The sequence below is a fragment of the Balaenoptera ricei genome, chromosome 2 (assembly GCF_028023285.1).
Source record: "Balaenoptera ricei isolate mBalRic1 chromosome 2, mBalRic1.hap2, whole genome shotgun sequence".
NCBI lineage: Eukaryota > Metazoa > Chordata > Mammalia > Artiodactyla > Balaenopteridae > Balaenoptera > Balaenoptera ricei.
The window spans coordinates 182,749,486-182,764,752 of NC_082640.1; the positions used below are offsets into that span (position 1 = coordinate 182,749,486).

Genomic DNA, 15,267 nt, shown 5'->3' on the forward strand with positions numbered 1-15,267 from the left:
TCACGGCAGAGCAGGTGCACCTGAGGATTCCCTGCCCCTCCCCACCTCCCTGTCCCCGCGGTGGGCTGACCCCTCCTCCCGCAGGCTCATTCCCGGGTGCGGAAATAGGACACAGCAGCAGGCAGGCAGTCATTCACGCCCGGAGGCCCACACCACGGACAGCCTCAGAAACGTCTGCCACGCGAGGATCAAAGCCACGTCGCCCTCCCCGTCCTCGTGGGGAACCCAGGGAACCCAGCCCAGCGTCCCTTCCATCTCCCCTTGGCCACCCCTTACCCGAAGCCCCCCGCATACCCCCTGAGGCCTCCTAGACCCCATTCTCCCCTTGTGACCGTCCTTTCCGCTTCTTCCAGGCACTAATCAGCGAACCACGGAAGGGCCAGTGGGGATGACACCGGGAGACGTGCCCCCTCGGCTGGATGCAGGACTCCCCCCTCCCCCCAAAGCTGCCCTGCCCCATCGGCATCCAGGAGGCTGAAAACACCACCTTGCACATGAGTGAATGAGCACCTTTCAGAGTCGAAGTCATAGGCTGGGCGCTGGCCCAGCAGTCCAATCTCCAAACCACCTTCTCCTCGCCCCCAGGCCTCCCCCTCCCCCCAGGGCCCTAAGCCTGCCATTTTCATTAAGGCAAATGAGGCACTACTGCCTATATTTTCAGCCGGAGAAAAGGGAGCCCACAGACCTATTCAAAAGTCACCAGAGGCGTGGTCTGTAGAAGGAGAGAGAAAGGATCAAGGTTGCAATTCAAAAGAAGGAAATTAGAAGACTCCCATTTTCATTCTGCTCCTGCTGGCAATGGCTGCTGTGCCCACAGCCGCAGGGAGTTGGCATGTGTGCCTTTTGGGGGGGTGGGGCGGAGCTCGGAAAGCAAAGCCTCGGTGGGTGCGGTGGAGGAGGGCAGCAAGCGATCCCTCCTGGCCACTGCTTTCTGATTTTGGGTCAGATCAGTCCCCCACCTGGGCAAGCACTTGGAAGGTGAGGGCCTGAGATTAGAAACTGGGCCACCGTGGATGCTGAAAGCCCCAGCATGGCAGGAATGTCACACAGAAAAAAAGGCCCAATGGCACTGGTTCGGCTGCATGGGGAGAAGGGGACAGCCACCAGGGCAAGGCTGATACCCAGGGAGGACCTTGCATCTAGAGCTTTCTCAAGTTCCTCCAGGGTCTCTGAGCCCCCATGGACCTGGTCCAACTATCTCACCTCCCAGCTGGGTAAACTGAGGCCCAGGGAAAATGAGGCAGAAAGGAAGCAACACGCAGAGAAAAGTCCAGGAAGCAAAGATGTACGTGGTAACATCTACCCAAATCTAAACCCTCACATGAATACAGACAACTTCAGGAAAGAGGAACAAGAGGTGTGACTTCTGAGAACAGAGGATGGGGTGGGCGTGAGCCAGAGCTCAACATCCACACCCGCCAGACCACAGGCTCAAACCAAGACGGCCTTTAGACTTCACTCTCTGACTCCTGCACGGAGCCTCCTGGGAGGCGCGTGCATTAAGCTCATTCATTTTTACTTTTTAAAGGCTTCAAGGGGAAGCAACCTAAATGCCCACTGACAGAGGAGTGGATAAAGATGCAGTATATATACACAATGGAATATTACTCGGCCATAAAAAAGAATGAAATAATGCCCTTTGCAGCAACATGGATGGACCTAGAGATCGTCATACTGAGTGAAGTAAGCCAGACGGAGAAAGAAAATTATCATATGATATCACTTATATGTGGAATCTAAAAAAAAATGATACAAATGAACTTATTTACACAACAGAAATAGACTCACAGACTTAGAAAACAAACTTACGGTTACCAAAGAGGAAGGGGGAGGAGGGATAAACTAGGAGTTTGGGATTGCAATATACACACTACTGTATATAAAATAGATTACCAACAAGGACCTACAGTTTAGCACAGGGAACTATACTCAGTATCTTGTAATAACCTACGATGGAAGAGAATGTAGAAAAAAGTATATTGTTATATATACGTACAACTGAATCACTTTGCTGTACACCTGAAACTAACACAACACAAACCAACTAAATCAACTATATTTCAGTAAAAATTTTAAAAAAGAAACTGAACAAAAATTTTAAAATGTATATATATAAATAAATTTTTTTTTTTAATTTTTTTAAAGGCTTCAGGGAGGGATTTCACTACCCCTCCCACTGTGGTTCTGGATCTTTCCTGGGTCACAGACCACTCTCCACCTCTGAGAACCTGCATAAGTGCACAGTCATGTTGGGGGCCCAGGGCTCCCCGAAGCCTGTCACGCCCGGATTAAGGAGACCACTGAGCGTGTGTCCACTGAAGGTCAGCACAGAGCAGGACACAGCTGACCTTGAAGCAGCAGGGACTGTGGAGGGACCAGAGGAGGCTGAGCTGACCCGGGTGTCTCCCTCCCGTCACAACCCCCCAAATAAAGCCCCAGGCCAGGAGGTTCCAGTGACCCCCACCTGTGCCGCATTTCTGGAGGGCAAGGGGGCAGACTCAGGGGACCGGCCACCACCCCGACCTCCCCACCTGCCACTTTCCCGCTCATGAGTTTGGGTTGCACCACAAACAAGGGGTCTTTTCATCCAGCATTACCCACAATGTTTCAGCCCCGCACGCTTGGGAGCGGATCACATTGCCCACAACCAGGCCAGCTCACGGGAACGAGGCCTTAACTCGGGGGAGAGGGATTAAGGACTCTGCAGGGAGAGAGGCAAGATGGAAACAGCACCGTGCTGGGGACCACCCTCCAGGGCGGGGACCTCGCATCCCTGGGGCCTCCTGACCACACTCAGGAGCTGCTCTGGGTCAGCAGGAGTTCCCACAGGCGGGGCGGGGGAGCTGAAGGGGCTGCAAGGGGGCGTGGAGCAGGGCTCACAGGAAACCCTCGGCCCCAGGCCAGGAAATGCCCTCAGGAGAGGAGGGGACACAGTAGGAGGAACGGGGGCCCAGCGGCTGTACGGGGGGCTGGGGACCTCCAGGGAGCTGACACCAAGGATCGCCCTCTCCCGCCAGCCCACCACCGTCAACTGCATTTCCAGAGTAAGATGCCTTAGGATGGGGCTCTCCTCAGACCCTCCTGGCCCCCAAGGTCAGGGAAGCCCGAATATTAGCCCCTCTTCCCGGGGCCCAGCCAGTGCCTCATCAGGCCTTCAAAGGGGGGAGGGGGCCTGGGGGAGCCATCCTGCTATGATCTCACCGGTTGCCCTGATGCTCCCGCCCGCCACACACACACACCCAACAGTGGGCTCAAGGGCACAGGAAGGGCAGTAACCAGTGGGGTCAAGGCCGGGGCCAGAGCACCAGGTGTGGTGCGTAATGGCTTCACCCGCCAGGGACCGGCTGGCGTAACGACCCGCAGCTGGACCCAGGCAGCTCATTTAACCCCGAGATGGTGAGAATGCCTGCTGCCCATCACAGCCACGCATGGAGGGTCGGAGCGGGACCATGCTCAGAGCTGGTGACCGGCCGGAGCAGGTCTGCAACCTCCTCTGCACACGGAGGGGAGGGAGGAGAGGGAGGGGAGGGCCTGTGTCCATTCCCCTGCAACCTACCCCACCTCACCCCACCGTCTGAAAAGCCAATTTCTTTGTTTTCGGATCCCGCAGGCCTCTTGGCCTCATTTCAAGGATAAGGAGCTGGTGGCTGGGAGCGGGGGGCTGGGCTCTACGGGGGAGACCTCTGCAGCCTCCTGGAGCCCTGTGGCCTCTTGGGCTTGGGTGTCCTACACATACATGTGAACCCACACACAAGGCCACCAGCGGGAGTGGCATCCATGGCTGCAGGGCAAAGGGCAAGAGCCTGGCTTGAGGCTCCTGCAGACGCCGAGCGGACGAGGGTCACACATCCTGTGACTGCCCGTCTCTAAGGGCAGACCTAAGCCTCAAGGGAAGGGCGGGATCTCAGTGGGTGCAGGAGGGAGGAAAGGGCAATTCCTGCCAGCAGAAGCCCTAAGGGCCTGCTGTGCACCGGCAAGGCAAGCAGACCCTGGGGTCGTGCGTGGAGCGTGGCAGGAAGGGACAGAGTCCCTGACACCACGCTCACACACGGAGCTCCCTTCTGTGCACAAGTGCAGTGCACGGCGCAGCAAGGAGTTGTCCAGATCAGCGCTGCCAAGAGAACTCTCTGGAAGGACGGAGATGTCCCTTTTCTGCAATGACAAGGTGCAAAAGCACTGGCAAGGGGGCTAAGCGCAGCTCAGAAACTGAAACGCTCCTGTTACTCAGTCCTAATTCAATTGAATTGAAACAGCCTCATGTGACTAGTGGGCAGCTCAGGGCTAGAGCCAGGAGACCCTGAAGTGGGGTCGCCACCCGTTAGGCAGAGGGGACGGGAGTGTAGGTGAGACGAAGGGGCCCAAACTCAGAGGGCACAGAGTCAACAGGATGGTGACCAGGATGACACTGGACCGCGGGGTCTCCAGGTCAGGAGCGAAAGGTAGAGAAGGACTGGGGGCTTAGCCCGGGAGCGATGCTTCCCAGTACGGGCAAGAGACAGCTAGAGAAAAGCCAGAAGCTGCTGCCAGGGAGGTCGGCGGTGACCAGCCACACTGCCCTGCTCTAGAAGACAAGCCCAGAGTGGGCATCAAACACCACCAAGAGGTCAGGATGAGAACAGGCCACTGGACCAAGCCGGAGCTGCCTTTCCCGGGGGTCCAGGACTGCCAGCGGCCAAGCAGCTGCGGGCGGGAAGGTGGGCTGGGCCTCTGGTGCACCTTGGAGGATTGGGTGGGGAAGGAAGGGAGCCGGGGGCAGGAAAACAGAAAGGAGAAGATTTTGTTTATTGCTTTGGACTAGGAAACGTGAGCCTGTTTTCAGGGGAAGGAGCCCGGAGAGACCCGGGAACAAGAGGAGGGAGACCATGGTGGGGGGAGGTCCCACGGGAGGGGCTGGGAAAGGCGAGGAGAGCCAGGAGCCCTCCCCGCCAGGGCAGAGGGTGCTGAGAGAGGGAGAAACCTGCTGCTTAATTTTCTGTCCCGTATAAGAGTGGTGTGTGCACGTTCCAGAAAACACAGAAAAAAAGGAGAAAGGGCACGGCGGGAGCCTCCCATTGTCCCATCAGCTCCGAGAGATGTGAAGCGGCCGGGAAATCGAGCCTTCCGAGAGCCCTGGCACAGGCAGCGTGGCCGGAACCCGCCACAAAGGGCCACTCCCAGCGCGGGCTCATTAGGGAGAAGAGCCGGTGCCGCGTGCTCCGTGACAGGCGGGCGCGTTCAGGGCCGCCGGACAATCGGGCCCTTGTGGGGGGCGGTGGGAGGGCGGCTCCCGGAGCCTCTGATTCCAAGACAAGAGCGTGCCTCCTTCTAGCCTTACAACCCGGGAGCCGACGGAAAGACAGATTTGGGAAGACAAAGAGATGCTTCCCCTGACAGTGGATGGGCTATTTTTGGAAATGGGTCGGCTCTTCTCCCAAGCTGCCGTCTGGGTGCCACTGGCCCAGCCTGCCTCTGCCCCCCTGACCGCAGCCTTAAAAGGCCCCCACCCCGTCTGGGGCGGCCCAGCACCCCACAACAGGGGTGGCAAAAGGCGGCGCCTCCGTGCCGATGCCTGGCAGCCTATTCTAGCTCCCAGGGCGGGGAGCTGGGGGAGCAAAGCGGGCTGTGTCCGGAGCTGGGGTAGGCGCTCAGGAAATGCAAGGCCAGGTTCAAACCCAGCTTTCCACTGCTGCCTGGCAGCCCCGCCGGGCGAACCAAAGCCAGCTCCCGGGGCGTCCACACGGCAAATGTCAGCAAGGCACAGGACAAATGGGCCTGTTTCACCCTCACGGCTAACGTGAGCTGACACCAGCCTCCCCGCCCTGCGGGCCAGGCTCCGTGATGCCCCAGTGTGGGGCAGCGTCCTTGCCTCCGGCTCACCTGCTGATGGGCCATCTCCAGCTTGGGCAGCCCTGTGGGCCCAGCAGCTTCTCTCCCAGAGCTTCCCCCACAGTGGCTCTGCAGTCAGCAGAACCCCCGGGAGCTTCTACAACCACGGGAGCCTCCAGGACCAACTGGGGCCCATCTCTGGGGGCTGGTCCAGGCACTGGCATTTTTTAAAGTTCCCCAAGGTGATATCTAATATGCAGCCGAGGTTGGGAACCACTGATAAAAGCAACCGTGTACATAGCAAAGGAAACCATAAACAAGACGAAAAGACAACCCTCAGAATGGGAGAAAATATTTGCAAACAAATCAACAGACAAAGGATTAATCTCCAAAATATACAAACAGCTCATGCAGCTCAATCTTAAAAAAACAAACAACCCAATCCAAAAATGGGCAGAAAACCTAAATAGACATTTCTCCAAAGAAGACATACAGATGGCCAAGAAGCACATGAAAAGATGCTCAACATCACTAATTGTTGGAGAAATGCAAATCAAAACTACAATGAGGTATCACCTCACACCAGTTAGAATGGGCATCATCAGAAAATCTACAAACAACAAATGCTGGAGAGGGTGTGGAGAAAAGAGAACCCTCGTGCACTGTTGGTGGGAATGTAAATTGATACAGCCACTATGGAGAACAGTATGGAGGTTCCTTAAAAAACTAAACATAGAGCTACCATATGACCCAGCAATGCCACTACTGGGCATATACCCAGAGAAAACCATAATTCAAAAAAACACATGCACCCCAATGTTCACCGCAGCACTATTTACAATAGCCAGGTCATGGAAGCAACCTAAATGCCCATAGACAGATGAACGGATAAAGAAGGTGCAGTACATATATACAATGGAATATTACTCAGCCATAAAAAGGAATGAAATTGGGTCATTTGTAGAGGCGTGGATGGACCTAGAGACTGTCATACAGAGTGAAGTAAGTCAGAAAGAGAAAAACAACTATCGTATATTAATGCATATTATGTGGAATCTAGAAAAATGGTACAGATGAACCCGTTTGCAAAGCAGAAATAGAGATGCAGACGTAGAGAACAAACGTATGGACACCAAGGGCGGGGGAAAGCCGGGGGGGAGGTGGGGATGAACTGGGAGATTGGGATTGACATATATACACTAATATGTATTAAATAGATAACTAATTAAACAAATAACAATAAAAATAAACCAAAAACAACAAACAAAAAAAAGCAAACGTGTATTTTTTAGCAACTGTTAAAAGGAAACAGGGAAGTTGGGGAGAGGAGGGGCAGCAGGGTGTACAAGTTATCATCCTGGGAGCGGGGGGCAGCTTGGTTTGTTTGTTTGTTTTGAAGTAGCTGAAGACCATTTGGTGCCAAATGGAACAAATGAAGAAAAGAAAGGCAAGTGGCCCAAGTGGCTTGATCACTGTCGGGTTTAAAACAAGAGGGAGACCTTGTCCAGTGCCTCCGGGCTGCCCATCCCTCACCCCGACATTTACTGAGCACCCACCATGTGCCAGGAAGACTGGACCCCGCCCTGGGGAAGGTCATGGACTTGGGGAGAGATAGGACAGCAAATGGCAAAAGTCCAGAACAGGCGGCCTCGTCCCGGCAACCCCACACCAGGGAACCACAGCCAGGCATTCTCCTCTAGCACCAAACCTGCTACCCAGTCCTGCAGGAGGCGATCGGATGGCAGAGGCAGGTAATTCCACCGGGGCACTCACCGCAGCCCCTCACGAGGACAGGCTGGCCAGCCAGGGGTCTCGGTCTAAGCCAGTGCTGGACAGAGCAGTGCCTGCGTGTCATGGCAACCACGGCACCACCACCACCCAGACCTGCCCCAAGCTCAGGACCAGCCACCAGGCAAGAGACCTAACCACAAACGTAACGACAGAGGCAGGATGGGCAGGGCAGGTGGCCCTTTCCTTGTGGCTCTGCCAGCTGTAGAGGATGCTAGGGTCTCTGGGACCCTGGGCGGGGCCCATCCAAGCTTCCCATTTTACAGATGGGCAAACAAGGGGCTTGCATTAGGTCAGGTCACGAGCGGGCTCAAGCTGCTGGTTCTGTGTCATCTAACCCACACAGAACAGCCCTGGAGGGCACAGCCATGGCCCCAAAGCCCCAGATGTGGTGACCATATCAGCTGATGAGGCCACCCGTGTATGTAGTAAGTGGGGCACAGGGGAAAGGGAGGAGATGGTCTATGTAAAAGTACCGGTTTCTGAGTGCACCCCTCACACGTAACTATGGAAAAACTTTCAGAGAAGGTCACAGCTGGAACCACTCACAGCTAGAGAAGCCCAGCCCAGGGACTTCGGGGGGTGCGGGGGGGAATGCAGGTACAGTGGGAGGAGTGCCACAGACCCCACCTGCCCAGCATCGCCCAGTCACCCGTCAGCCCTCAGAGCCAGATGTGCCTGCTGCCCAGCTGTTCCTCCTGCCACACCTGGCCTCTCCCCCGCTCTCCTCTGCTTGTACTGACCTGCTCCACCTCCCAGGTCCATCTCAGCTCCCAACTTCAGCCACCCCCTCGGCTGCGCTCTCGGCACACCTGAAGGGGTTGAGAGCCAAACTAGGGCACTTCTGAGAGTGAAAGGGGCTTGATGAATAGTCATACGGGGAGGAGGGGGGCGCATGTGGGCACAGGCTCCAGCCTCACGCTGGACGGCCCCCTCCCCACCCCACATGACCTGATGTGACTTGCCTCACTGCCCTGAGCCTTTTCCTCAGCAGAAACGGGGACCCCAGTGCAGCTCAGCACCGTTGTGGCCAAGCCTGGGGCGGTTCCCCCTTCCCTTCCAAGTCTCCTCTGAGTGCCTTTAGGGCTCCGGGCAGTTTGCTCCAGGGTTTCCGGCTTTCCCAGGCATGGCATTTCCTCCACTCTAAGATACCATCAGTCACAGATGCCCAGTTTTCCAGAGTAAGGGAGGGGAAGACCATGCAGTAAACACACACACTGATTCTAAGATGCACCCTGCACTGCCACAGAGGAGGGGAAAGCCCATCTTTGAATGCAGGAAATAACAAATGACGAAGGCCTCTGGCCAATGGGGAAGCAGGAAGGAGGAAAGGGAAACAGACCCTCACCTACATCCCAGGGCTCCCGGCTTCTGCTTTGGTTAAACGATGCTCCGCACCTCTGTTTAAACATCATACACAGGGTGATCCCAAGAACACTTACAAACAAATCGATAAAACTCCTGATCTTTCTGCCCTGCTCCCCAGAGAGCAGAGACCAACAATGACCCGTTCAAGGGCAGGCAGGCACTCATCGCCAGGGGACTGACCCAGCTCCAGACCTGCCCTATAACACTCCAGCCACCTGCCCCCGCTGGCCTGTGGCAGTAGAGGACAGCAAGAGGGTAACGTGTGACAACGCCCAGCTCTGGGTGCCCGGGAAGAGGGGCACCATTCCTCCCTGGTCATGATCAAAGGAGCATCAAGTCCCTTTAGCAGACAAGTTTGTTCCTCTGTCGCCAGGCTTTGGGGGAGCCACTGGGGTCCCCTCGTCGTCTCGCTCCAGAGAGATGGGAGCCACCTCCTCCCCAGCTCTGATGAAATCCCAGAGCACTCCCTGCCTGGATCCCGGGCACCCAGGTTGCAGGTGTGGGCAGAGCAACCGTGGGCGTAACTCTTCTGTGGGCAGGTACAGTGAGGCTGCAGAGAGAGAGAGTTTGTCGCCCACAGGTGCCGCTCTACCCGAGCCCCCCAGCAGCTCAGGACTGACCCCTGACCCCACAGGTCAGGAGTCACAAGGAGGCAGACGGGGGCTGGGGGCAGGGCTTCGGGGCAGACCCGCCTGATCTGAGAACCTCAGAGAAGGTTCTCTCCCATGACCACGGTCACAGCTATCGCCACCCTGGAGGCCCCAAGCTTCCTGCCCCTCTGTCCTCAGCCCGGCCGCCACCACGACGGACCCCAGGTTAATGCTCCGGAACCGCCGCTCCCCAAGCCCGGCTACATGAATCACCGCGAGTGGCACTCAGAACTCACACTGAGTAACCACTCAATAAACGCCTGCTCTTGTCTTCCTTCCTGCTTGAAGGGTGAATTCTCTCAGCCACCCAGCCCTGCCCGCCCACCTCCCCGACTATACTCTACTCGCTGTTCTGTACTCACACAGCCAGATGCCCAGCTCTCTGGGTGTCCCATCACAGTGGGTTCAGGAATGCCCTGTGCTTGCATGCCTCTCCTGACAGGGAGCTCCCCTCCTCCAGATGCAACCTACTCCCCCTGGACCGCTCTTGTCTGTGAGGGCTGAAATCCGAATCGCTGGAACTTTGGGGGTCCACCCTGGGGGGCTGCACACAGCACTGACCCCGCTGGCCTGACAGCTCTCCCCGCCCAGCAGCAGCTCTCCAGCCCCAAAGCTTTTCTTCCCCCGGCTCAATGTTCTGGTTCTTTCTGTTCCCATGAGGAGGCTTCCAGGCCCCGGGCCTCCCCCACACATCATGAGAACACCTCGCAGGCCCTGGGCTCTCGGCACCCACGGTCCAGATCCACCTGCAGACCTGCTGCTGCTGCTGCTGGAATGCCACCATTTGGTGTCTCACCGTTCAACTAGACAAGGACTCATTTGGCTCTGACACGGAGTGGGCACAAGGGCCCCTCTCACGAGCATGTGCCAGGGGGTCCCCCATCCCCACCCCGAGGAGGCAAGTCTGCAGGGTCCAGGTGACAGTGGAGGGTCACTGAACCCATCCTTTAAGGCTCAGTTCTAGGACCAGCGTAGTATCATCCTCGAGACACAGATGAGGCTTCGAGGTGCAGTAAGCTGCCACCTCACACACGCTGCACAGTTTACACACATCACCACACTCCCTTCTCCCTCAACCCAAAGGCGGGCAACAGCTTCCCACTCTGCAGATGAGAAAACAGAGGTCCACAGGGGTCCTGGCACTCGAGCAGGGTCATAGGCTTCCAATTCCTTGTGCTGATGACAAGGACAAACACGGCACGGAAAATCCCCATGGGTGCAAAACACAGATTATGAGCAGCAGAGGATTTCCTTGCTAATCGCGCTGCTCCAGGAACGATACGAAACCAAGTTTGTGTCCTAAGAACTCAGAGGCCAGGCCATGGGTAAGGGGTCTGCTGGGGCCACAACAGCAGAGGGAAACCAGCCTGGCAGGGAAGCGAGGGAATGAAAAATATAAGTGAGGAGGGACTCCGTGCGGGGAAGCCTGTGCTTTCCCCATCCCACTGATCTCCGGAGCCGTGAACGTCATGCAAGGAAGCAGGACAGCACGACTGAGCCTCTGGGTCTGGACTGAGAACAGGTGCCACACCTTTGCTACACAGGTCCAGCCCCTGGAGCTCCCGCCCCATCCTGCCTGGGTCCATCTACAGGGGGCCCGGCCCAGGACCAAGCTCCGGGCAGCTTTCCACTGTTGGTGGGGGTCTCCCATGGGAGTCTCAGGCTGTCCCGGTCCAGAAGGGCAGCAGGCACAGGGCGGCAGGCCCAGACTGACACCGGAGGCCAAGACTGATTCCCCAGAATGATCCCAGGCCCCCCAGCCAGCCCACGGGACTGGGAGAAAGTCACCATACCGCTCCATGCCTCAGTTTCCCCACCTGCGATATGGGACCATTTGGGAGCTCTGAACAGAATGGAGCTGGGACTGGGACACCCTCTGTGGTAAACTGTGAAGTGCTGGGCACACCCTGGTCCTGCCCTGGGTTACAGGCCAGTGAGCTCCTCACCACCAGCCCCCCTTTGGTATGTGGCCCTGGGGGCTCGGTACCCCAAGGCCAGTGATGGATGGTCAGGGTCAGGATGCGGAGGAAGGGGGAAAAGCTTATTCAACCTGCCCCATTGTCTTCACTGACCTTTGCCCCCAGGCCTGGCTGGGTTTAGGAAAAGCTGCCTTATTAGCATCCTGCCCAGGAGCTGCTGAGCTGGGAGGCCCCTCATAAAAGACCTATTCAGGGCCAGAAGCTCTGTCTTTTTTTAAAGGCCCAGACCACCCTTGCTCCATCCTCCCTTTAAACCAACGAAAACACAAGCAGGAGGACAAACCCATCTTATTTTGAGAAGCTCAAATTTTTCATCCAAACTTTTAAAAGTAAACAGGGCCCACACAAAGGCTGCTGGAGGCCCCGGGTTCTGTGGGTTAGCTAAAGGGGAGTGGACCCCGTGGTGTGCTGGGGGGACTGGGACGGCTGTGAATGGGGACGTGGGGGGAAGGGAGAAAGAAGGTGGGACACCCAGGATGGGGAGGGGGAGGGGAGGATTGTTGAAAATACTTTTGTTTGAAAATTGCATCAGTTCAAAGTGGCAAACCTGACCTTCTGATGTTTGGGGTTCGCCTGCCTCAGTTTGCCCCAGCGGATTAGAGTAAAGAGCGCCCCAGTCCAGACTTCAGTCAGCCCAGCCCAGACCTCTATCAAAACAAAACAAAACAAAACAACCAAGAGAAAGGCCTATTTGCATCCCCATTCACAGGCCCACCAGGCCCAGCCCCAGCCAGGGACGGCCTGGAATACCGATGGGCCACCACCCACCACAGCTGCTTAGGGCCCTTATGGCATCCGGAAGGGCTGCAGGTACCCTGCAGCTTCCGAGAGAGGACTACAGGACCACTGCTCCCCAGCACATCCGCAGGTGCCACCAGACACCAGCTCAGTCGCAAACATTCAAGCGAGCTGTCTGTCTAAACAGCAAACAGAGTTTCAAAGAGAACACCGATGTCTATCTGGCAAACCCCCAACAGGTCCCTCTTTTTCATGAGGAGCCTTGGAAGAAGTATGCACGGCAAGGATTCTGACAACTGTCGAGGCCCACTGTGTGTAGGGCTAAAGGGGGCACTTTGGGTTTTGCCCCACTCTACAGAAGAAGAGCAGAAAGGGGCTCCGGGCAGTTAAGTAAGTGGCCAAAGAGAAGAGGGAAGAGTGGAGATTTGAACACGAGACAGTCTGAGCCCTCTGGGTAATGGGGTTATCAGACATCTGCTCAGTGGTCACCGATAAGGAAGTGACACTTCCCAGGATGGGAGATGGAGGGCAAACGTGGGTCAGGAACCAAGAATAGGGAGTCAGCAGTGTCTGCTGATGAATATTATCGGCCACAATGACAGCGGGCTGCCGGAGACGCAAGCCAGCCCACAGCCTGGGCAGTAGAGGACCCCCAGGGCACCACCCAGGCAACTGAGACTGAGACATTTGAATCTCAGTTGCTTTCCCAGGAAACGCTCAGAACCTCTCTGAGCCTCCACTTGCTTGGCTGTAAAATGGGGATAAGGGCCCGAGGCACAAGCCTGGTATCTGACGCCTTTCGCCATCACCCAGACTGAGGCCTGTTACCTGCCTCATCTCTGGCTCGCTCTCCGCTCAAAACTACAGGTCCAAGTACAGAAAAGTGGTTTCTAAGAGATGGGCCTTTCCTTGTGTCCAGGCATCCTATTCATACTGTTGGGAGAACATCTCAAGGCCACGCGTGACTTTATGAGACAAAACTAAACGACAGCGATCCCACCTATAACTGAAATTCACGATAATAATGCTGAATGTTTACGTCACCCCAACACAAAGCTTTGCCACCACAAAATCTGTGGCAGCCCTGTTCCGAGTGTGCGTGGGGCTGGTGGGAGCATGGATTCTGCAGGAAACCCTACAGCTCCACCCGTCCCCGCCTCCCCCAGTGGGGTGGGAACCTCAGGTAGAGTCCCGTCCTCCACTCCTGCTCCGTTCACTGAGGCAGCAAAACACTGAGCCAGACAGGGTCCGCGTCTCCTCGTCCAAAACATGACAGAACTTCTCAGCAAATATGCTCTGACACTCCGGCGCTTCAGTGCCCGGCTGAGAATCACCCTCGCCAAGTGTCATTGATGACGCAGCTGAAAACCAGAAACATTTCATTTCCTAGGCACAGACAGGACTGCAGCAATCCCCCGCCTCGTACTGCACTCGGGGAAACCGAGGCCCAGAAATCTGACCCTCCCAAGGCCCCCAAGAAGCCGAGGCTGGAGAGGCTGGGCCTGGGACTCCTCACTTCCCAGATAGTGCAACCGTAACATATTAAACTGCCTAACGCTGAGCTACTCCCACTGGCCTTAAGGAGACTGCTGGTGGGAGGTGGAGTGGATACAGAGTTACCGAGAGAAACCCAAGTTGTAGCCTTAGATTGCTAATCAGTAACAAAATATCCCTCTAAACCTAGTCCTGCCCTGAACTCACAGGCTGGGAAGGTAAATGAAGGAAAAACGGTGCTGGGCTATCACCCCACCTCCCCGGGTCCAGTTCCCACCCCAGGCCCCACCCCCCACCCCGGGCACCTGCAGAGGCCACTTGGCCACCAAACCAAAGAGAGAGCGCCCTGTCCCCACCCCACCCCCAGGCTGTCACTCTGGGGAAGAACAATCACTTAAAGCCTAGATACACTTTCTCTGAACTAGGAAAGCCTTTAAAGAGAACCAGAAAGGGCTGTTTAATCTCCACCTTCAGGCAAATAGTTCAGGCAGCAGCAACTGCCACCAGAAGTAGCAGCCAAGCCACTAAAAATGTGGAAGGACAGGGAGGTGGGAGAGGAGACAGGCAGCAGGAAGAACCACTGATCAGAGGGCTGGGGATGGGGGTCGGCTGCCCCACTCCTACAGAGCCCTCTGCCTTGGGCCCAACAGTCACACAGGCGTGGAAGACGACAGTAGCTGAGCTTTCCTGAGGCCAAAGGTCCTCCCACCCACACCCTGGCCAACACAGACGACTGTGGCACTTCCTGTAAGGTGACCAACAGTTTACAAACCCTTCAGAGGCTTTTATCTCCACCTCAAATCCAGGAGGTAGGGATTATCGGCTCCATTCTACAGATAAGGAAACCGAGGCCTGCAGAGACAAAAAGCCAGGATTCATTCCAAGCCCGTATTCCTCTGGAAAGTTTTAGAACCTCGGTTGAGAAAGCTCCCTGAGCCCTGAGAAAGGCAGGACTAACAGCAAACGAGGAAGGCTCTTAGCCCCGGGTACTCTGGCCCACCTGCCTCTGATCCTTCCCAGCGGGCAGGCAGCAGGGAGAAGGTCAGGTGGAATTCCAGCCCCAGTACACAGGTGAACACTGCTTAGGTTTGGGGCTGCCTGTTGCTCCAGATAAGAGAGGGAATTTCACTTTCCCTCAAAGGGCTTTTCTTTCTTTCTTTTCCATTAAAAACTTCCCGCTCCCGGACAACGGTTTCCAGGCAGGGATGCGGTGCCTCCAGCCAGCCCTACAGCGCCAGACTCTGATACTGATAAACTCCGCAGGAGAGAAACTTTTCCGGGGTCTGGCGGTCCCCGGCCCGCTGCGTATTCAGAGGGGCAGGGACACGCCTCCACCACTTAACCAGAAAATCACCACCCAAAGCCCCACTGCGGGTGGGCTCGGGATCACTCTGGATGCCAGCTGGAGGAGGGGTCTAGAGTGGCGGCTGCCCGCGGGGGAAGGG

General features: G+C 56.4%; 1 protein-coding gene across 2 annotated transcripts in view; it reads right to left on the reverse strand.

Annotated features, from left to right (window-relative positions):
* Positions 1–15,267, reverse strand: part of CCDC85C (coiled-coil domain containing 85C) — an 83,315-nt gene that overhangs the window by 67,170 nt on the left and 878 nt on the right. The gene's annotated exons all lie outside the window — the stretch shown is intronic.